Source organism: Diplotaxodon limnothrissa, linkage group LG2, assembly GCF_057381915.1.
Source record: "Diplotaxodon limnothrissa isolate DT_005_m linkage group LG2, D_limnothrissa_male_GT1.1, whole genome shotgun sequence".
Classification (NCBI taxonomy): Eukaryota; Metazoa; Chordata; class Actinopteri; order Cichliformes; family Cichlidae; genus Diplotaxodon; species Diplotaxodon limnothrissa.
In genome coordinates this window covers 2,156,454-2,164,019 of record NC_140597.1, presented here as the reverse complement: position 1 = coordinate 2,164,019, position 7,566 = coordinate 2,156,454, and positions in this window count along the sequence as shown.

Genomic DNA, 7,566 nt, shown 5'->3' with positions numbered 1-7,566 from the left:
TACATGTTAATAAAGCTCGTCTGTAATCAGTGACGTTTAGCTGCTGGGAATCTGTGTGTGTTTAGACAGAGTGTGATAACAGTCAGAGCCGTGTCTTATGCTAAGACAAACATTGCCAAATATGGTCTTCTTTCTCTTCCCCCTGGCTCCCTAAATCACACACAGGAAGCCCCTCTCCCCATCTGTCACATCCTTACTCGAGTGCCCCCCCCTCTCTCACTGACAGGTGACACCTATGTTTGTGGAATTCATCTTTTTTCAAATAAAAGCTGCAGGACAGCCTCGTGTAGCCAATGAAATGGTAAACAAAGTCACACAGTGTGCAAAAGCAGCAGGAGCCATAAAAGAAGCTTAAATCACCATTACTACCAAAAATGGTCATGTGCATGTGAGCACCGAGGCGAGCTGGGTCCTGATCAGCTGACAGTGTGGCCTCTAATTAGGGAAGAATCAGGGAAAGCAAACATACGAAGGAGTCGTGGTTTCTTCAGCCTCCCACCCTGAGAACAGGAACCTGAACGAGAAGAAACAACCACCTAAACCACTTTGGACAAATATCAGCTAAAAACATGGCAGGACGTTAAACACTGTAAATATCTACAAGTATTTAATCTAAACGTTTGTGTGGGCTCTGCAGAGTTACATGACCCCATCTGACTTTTGTGTGCAGGCAGGAAAAGACGTTACAGCAGCCGACGCAGCGTCAGCACCACAGACACCTGAGGCGAACACGCGGCCGCTCGAGCGGCTTTTTACACATTAGGATCAAAAGACTCAAAGTGTGACATTTGTGTGAAGACGAATGAAGAGCGAAAAGTATAAAAAGCACAAAGTGCTGCCTCACGAAACGTCTGATAATTATGGGATGTATTGCTGCGCGGCAAACGGGTAACAAACGCAGAGAAGCATCGAAAATCTGTGTGAACAGACTCTGGCTTCCCACTTCACAGACCCACTCCCACACCACCACCACGAACCCCCTCGCCTTCCATGTGAAAATTGTCCTGGGAATCGCTGCTCTTTGGTCCCACAGGGAGCGTCTGAGTGTGTACAGGGGGTTATGTGAATGTCCTCCTAACTACCCTTAAGAATTTTGACTCCTTGGGAAATAAATACAGCATTTCCTCCCTCTCTCTCTGCCTGCACACTTTCTCACGTCCGTCACGGACCTCACAGGGGCGGCAGCAGCACGGGTTCATGATGTCAGCGCGCCCACCGTGCTGCTGCTGTGACCCTGCCTTACAAAGAAAACCAAACTGGTAACCTGCAATGGATAAAGTCAGTCTGCAGCTGTCAGTGTGATTACGCAGATGAAAGCTCTCCTGTATTACGGCCCAACACTCAGAGAGAGAACAAGGTAACTGAGTGAAAGTAAGCAGTGCTTCATTAAATGCATGAATCTTTATCAGATGGATTTAATGAAACGTGTTGTTCTCGTTTGCACTTCTCCATAAACTTTATTAACAGCTAAACTGGGAATATATGGGGAATGCTCTTACCCAGGCTGTTGCTTCCACATATTCTCCTCTTCCATCTTTTCTCACTTACCACAACAAAGCAGTGTCCTGAGGAAAAAAGCAGAAATTAAGTGCTTTGCATTCATGAGTATTTTGTTCCTGTGACCTTTTCTTTCATCACACTGCTTTATACACCGACGCTTTCACGGGGATCACGAGCTTCAATCAATCAGTGATCACATCATTGAGGTTAGAGACATCCGGCCTGGGAAAGCAAACGGTGCGGTGAACCATCAGGCTCCTTGGTACACAGATGATATACAAACACCCTGTTAGAGGTTCCTGCTCGGTGGACCTTACAATCGCCTCAGCTTGTGTCTAATAACAGTGGAGGAGCATTCATTCACATCTAGAAACAGCAATGTGCAGGCTACTGTGTCCTCCTGCTACGATACAGATACACTCAGTGTAATGTTGGTGTAACAAATAACTTCCTAAAGGCTGCAAAGCAAAAATCGCTGACTTTTTAAAACAGCGTAACAGAAGACGTTCAGTTGCATCGTTACAAGATTACAGGCAGTCAAATATCGCTGTGACATCAACACGTTCCAGACCACAGTGCCCGAGAGACATCGCCAACATCATACCTGACGCTCTGCTGCAGGTCGGCGAGCTGCGGCGCCGCTGGGCTGATGAGAGGACTCTGCTTTTCATCTTCACTCGCCGGGTGCTCAGCGTTGCCTGGTGAAAGTAATTAACTGCCCTTTACTTTGGTTGTGTCTCTTGTTTGGTAGCTGCTGGTGATGAGGTCACAAACGTATCTGGCTTCCTTTAAAATTCCCTAAAGTTAAGATTTTTTCCACATTAAGTGGGAGCTCGTGGCACAACTGCTCATCAGAATGGGTCGCCCTCTCCTCCCGGCGTCTCGCTCTTATGAAGCTGAGACATTCCACTGTTACCTTGTATGGCTGTAAGAGGATGGGCCATACACCAGGAAATGCCCCCTTAAGATATTACTGATTGGATAATATTAGAGGAACCAAGGATCCTCAGCTAGGACCTGAGGAGATGGAGAGACAGAAGATAGCAGAGAAGAGAGGGAGAAACAAAGGAGTGGAAGAGGAAGTGGGGAAAGGGTTGTGACAGGAGCAGGAAGCTGAGAAACCAGGGCAACTGGAAGAGAGAAGGGGAGGTGCAGCCAAAGGGAGGCGGGAAAACTGGGAAGCGTAAAAGGAAAAGCAGGAAGAAAGAAAGTGAAGTGAGATTAAACGCCTGGCGTGTTGAAGGAGTTCATCTCCTCACTGCTACAGCTCAGGAGGCCGAGACAGGCTGACTAACAGCACCTCCCCCAGCCAGCTACAACCACAGTGACTGTACTTTACCTTTAGTTCAGGCAGTTTTACAAACGTATCAGCTGTTTGGGAATCTTTGGACAATTAACTGACAATTTTTTAATTTTTATAAAGCACCAAATCACAACACCAGTCATTCCCGAGCACTTTACCCTGTAAGGTAAAGACGAGGAAGCACTTTGGTGGGAAGCTGCCAGGCTGAAGCAGTAATCTGAAGCAGACCACATCACATGGTCCAGATATGTGTGGATCAAACTGTATTTATTCTGTAACTGTAAAGTCTGAGGTTCTTAAAAAGTCACCATCTCCTAAACAAACAGCTGCTCCTCACAAACCAATTCAAACGTTTCTCCACAAAAATGTCTGAACCTCGAGCACAGTGTGTGTGTGGGCCGGAGCAGCACATAAAGTCACTGTGGTCTGATTAGTAATTAATAATTATTGATATTCAGTGTAGAAATATCCAAACTGCACACGGCACAGGTTTCTGTGGATCCTTCGAGAGCTGAGAGAAGAAGACAAACGCAGACTTTCTGCCTCGTCCTTTTGTCTTAATAAGGTAATGTTTAAAAACGGGCCGCACACACACACAGAGACACACAGACACACACAGAGACACACAGACACACACACACAGACACACACACAGAGACACACAGACACAGAGACACACACACAGACACACGCACACAGACACACACACACACAGACACACACACACAGACACACACGCACACAGACACACACACACAGAGACACACAGACACACACACACAGACACACACACACACAGACACACACAGTGGGGGATGAACTGAATAACTCTTCAAAGGTTAGACGACTGTCTCTGTGTGTGTGTCTGTGTCTCTGTGTCTGTGTGTCTCTGTGTGTGTGTCTGTGTGTGTGTCTGTGTCTCTGTGTCTGTGTGTCTCTGTGTGTGTGTCTGTGTGTGTGTCTCTGTGTGTGTGTCTGTGTCTCTGTGTCTGTGTGTCTCTGTGTGTGTGTCTGTGTGTGTCTGTGTGTCTCTGTGTGTCTCTGTGTGTGTGTGTGTGTGTCTGTGTGTGTGTCTGTGTGTGTCTGTGTGTGTGTCTGTGTCTCTGTGTGTGTCTCTGTGTCTGTGTGTGTGTCTCTGTGTCTGTGTGTCTGTCTGTGTGTGTCTGTGTGTGTGTGTGTGTCTCTGTGTGTGTGTCTGTGTGTGTCTGTGTGTGTCTCTGTGTCTGTGTGTGTGTCTGTCTGTGTGTCTCTGTGTGTCTCTGTGTGTGTGTGTGTGTCTCTGTGTCTGTGTGTGTGTCTGTGTGTGTGTCTCTGTGTGTGTGTGTCTCTGTGTGTGTGTGTGTGTCTGTCTCTGTGTGTGTGTGTCTCTGTGTGTGTGTGTCTGTGTGTGTGTGTCTGTGTGTCTGTCTCTGTGTGTGTGTGTCTCTGTGTGTGTGTCTCTGTGTGTGTGTCTCTGTGTGTCTCTGTGTCTCCGTGTGTGTGTGTCTGTGTGTGTGTGTCTGTGTGTGTGTGTCTGTCTCTGTGTGTGTGTGTCTGTGTGTGTGTGTCTCTGTGTGTGTGTCTGTCTCTGTGTGTCTGTGTCTCTGTGTGTGTGTCTCTGTGTGTGTGTCTCTGTGTGTCTCTGTGTCTCCGTGTGTGTGTGTCTGTGTGTGTGTGTCTGTGTGTGTGTGTCTGTCTCTGTGTGTGTGTGTCTCTGTGTGTGTGTGTCTGTGTGTCTCTGTGTCTGTGTGTCTGTGTGTGTGTGTCTGTGTCTCTGTGTGTGTGTCTCTGTGTGTGTCTGTGTGTGTGTGTCTCTGTGTCTCCGTGTGTGTGTGTCTGTGTGTGTGTGTCTGTCTCTGTGTCTGTGTGTCTCTGTGTCTCTGTGTGTGTGTGTCTGTCTCTGTGTCTGTGTGTCTCTGTGTGTGTGTGTCTGTCTCTGTGTCTGTGTGTGTGTGTGTCTGTGTCTCTGTGTGTGTGTGTCTGTCTCTGTGTCTCCGTGTGTGTGTCTCTGTGTGTGTGTCTCTGTGTCTGTGTGTGTCTCTGTCTGTGTGTGTCTCTGTGTCTGTGTGTCTCTGTGTGTGTGTGTGTCTGTCTCTGTGTGTGTGTGTGTCTCTGTGTCTGTGTCTCTGTGTGTGTGTGTCTCTGTGTGTGTGTGTCTGTCTCTGTGTGTGTCTGTGTCTCTGTGTGTGTGTGTCTGTGTGTCTCTGTGTCTGTGTCTGTGTCTCTGTGTGTGTGTCTCTGTGTCTGTGTGTGTCTCTGTGTGTGTGTGTGTGTGTCTGTCTCTGTGTGTGTCTGTGTCTCTGTGTCTGTGTGTGTGTCTGTCTCTGTGTCTCTGTGTGTGTGTGTGTGTCTGTCTCTGTGTGTGTCTGTGTCTGTGTCTCTGTGTGTGTGTCTCTGTGTCTGTGTGTGTCTCTGTGTGTGTGTGTGTGTGTGTCTGTCTCTGTGTGTGTGTGTCTGTGTGTCTCTGTGTCTCTGTGTGTGTGTGTCTGTGTGTCTCTGTGTCTGTGTGTGTGTCTGTCTCTGTGTGTGTGTCTCTGTGTGTCTCTGTGTCTCTGTGTGTGTCTGTGTGTGTGTGTCTCTGTGTCTGTGTGTGTGTCTGTCTCTGTGTGTGTGTCTCTGTGTGTCTCTGTGTCTCTGTGTGTGTCTGTGTGTGTGTGTCTCTGTGTCTGTGTGTGTGTCTGTCTCTGTGTGTGTGTCTCTGTGTGTCTCTGTGTCTCTGTGTGTGTCTGTGTGTGTGTGTGTGTGTCTGTGTGTGTTGCAGTGTTTCACGAGCTGCAAGTTTCTGCATCGTCTTCAATCATGGAGGCAACAGGAAGTGTCACGTTTCATACTTCATAGAAAAACGTTTATGCTTCAGAACAAAGACGTTTTCTCATCTTCTGTCCTCATGCTCAGTATTTTTAAGGACTCTTCCGCTGCAGTTATTTCATGGTGACGTGTCGACACACTGATGGCAGGAAGATGAACCGTGCCGTCGTGTGCGTCTGTGCGTAGAACAACACCTAAAGGCAAACCCTCAGAATCACCAGCTGGACTTCATTTCATGCTTTGACCTTACATTTACCATTACAGTAAATTTCACAAATAAGAGCAAGAAGTGAAGGTTTCAGCAGAAGGACGGACAAACTGCAAGTGTTTCAAGAAGTCAGTACGTTGAGAGAATTTTAAAGAGACAATTCAGTCCCTACGATCAGCAGCCTGAGCTGACCTGATGTACAAGAACTCTTCCATCTTTCCTACTTCACATATTTATACATATATATGTTTGTGAGTTAAAAAAAAAACACCCAAAAACAAGATCCTAAATAGATAAAAAAACAACACCCACGTCTGAACAGATAAACTGTTTAACAGATCGAGTTACATTATTTAAAACTATACCAACTCAAACTGAAAAGAACAAAAACATCTCTGTGAAGTCGAGCAGTTGTGAACCACAGCATCTGAACGCTTCAGAAACAGAACGAAGCAGGTTTCAGAAACAAAAACCATTCAACTCCGTTATTCTACGATCTGGAAGAGTTTGGATTGAAATGAGTGCGTCTGCTAATATCTTTGTCACTTGTTGCATCATTGTCACATAAAATTATTGTCAATCAAATCTGTGTTCCAACCTAAAGTTTGTTATATTGTGCGTTCAAACACTCACACGTTGTGCCGTCCCAGACTACAGGTCATGACTGACTCAGGCCTTTGTCTTCAGCAGTTTTTACCACAGTCGTGTTCAAATATGGATCTCAAAGCACTGAAAGCGAGTCAACAGAACATTTAAACATATCTTGAGAAGTATTTGCTACACAAAGCTAACATTTCACAGCACTCGTATATGAGTGACACTCTGAGATGGGCTGTATTATAAATGAGTCATTTTAATGTAATGTTGCATTTTTGCCAATAATACTCCAAATTTGTTCACTACCTAAAATCTCTTAATGCAGGCCTCCCGTCCTCTGTAACTGTTACCCCCTTTTCTCTTGTAGCTATGGCTAAGTGACTTTAGATGAAAGTGACGGCTGGAACGTTTTAGGAAAATGACACCAAAGGGCCGTTTTATTGATAAACAAAGACTCTGTATCAGTTTTTCAAAGGGTCAGAATTACAAAAGTAGTGCTTGTACCTAATAAAAGACAAAGAAGGAAGCATGGACAGTGACACAGCCAGTGTGAGGTCCAGCAGGCAGCTATCTGGCCTGGAGCGAGTGCCCCGTGCTGCAGAGCATCGACGCTGGTCTATGTCACAAGAAGCCCACAGCAGCAGCAGGAAGTGCAGGCTCGACGGAGGCGGGAGACACAGTCCTGTGTTTACACTGACTGAAAGCAGGATAGGAGTCACATTCACTGGAAACATGGAAGACTCCATCTTGCTTGTCAAAGCAGGAAGAGATGCGATTAGCGGAGCCAGAAATGGGATGAAATATGCAGGTATACCTGCCATGTCTCCACAGCTGCCAGAGCTCTGGTTTGTGTCACCCACTGGCTCTCCTGTAACTTTATAACTGGAAACACAGTAAATATGGATATTTCTCTAAGAACTATTGATTTCATAAATGTATTTGAGTGGTAACTTGATCAGAACGAACTCGACGAGCAGCCAGTCGTTATAGATGCCAGCAGCTCTCAGAAGACTGACCAACACAGCTGGAAACGTAATGTTTCACTAATGAACTGGAGACTAAAACAGCTGTGAGAGTATAAGCGCGACAGCTCTGCAGAACTACACTTCAAACCAAAGCGGCTCATTTTTAGGTGGATATCATCAGGACGGTGCGGGGATGATTAGGACAG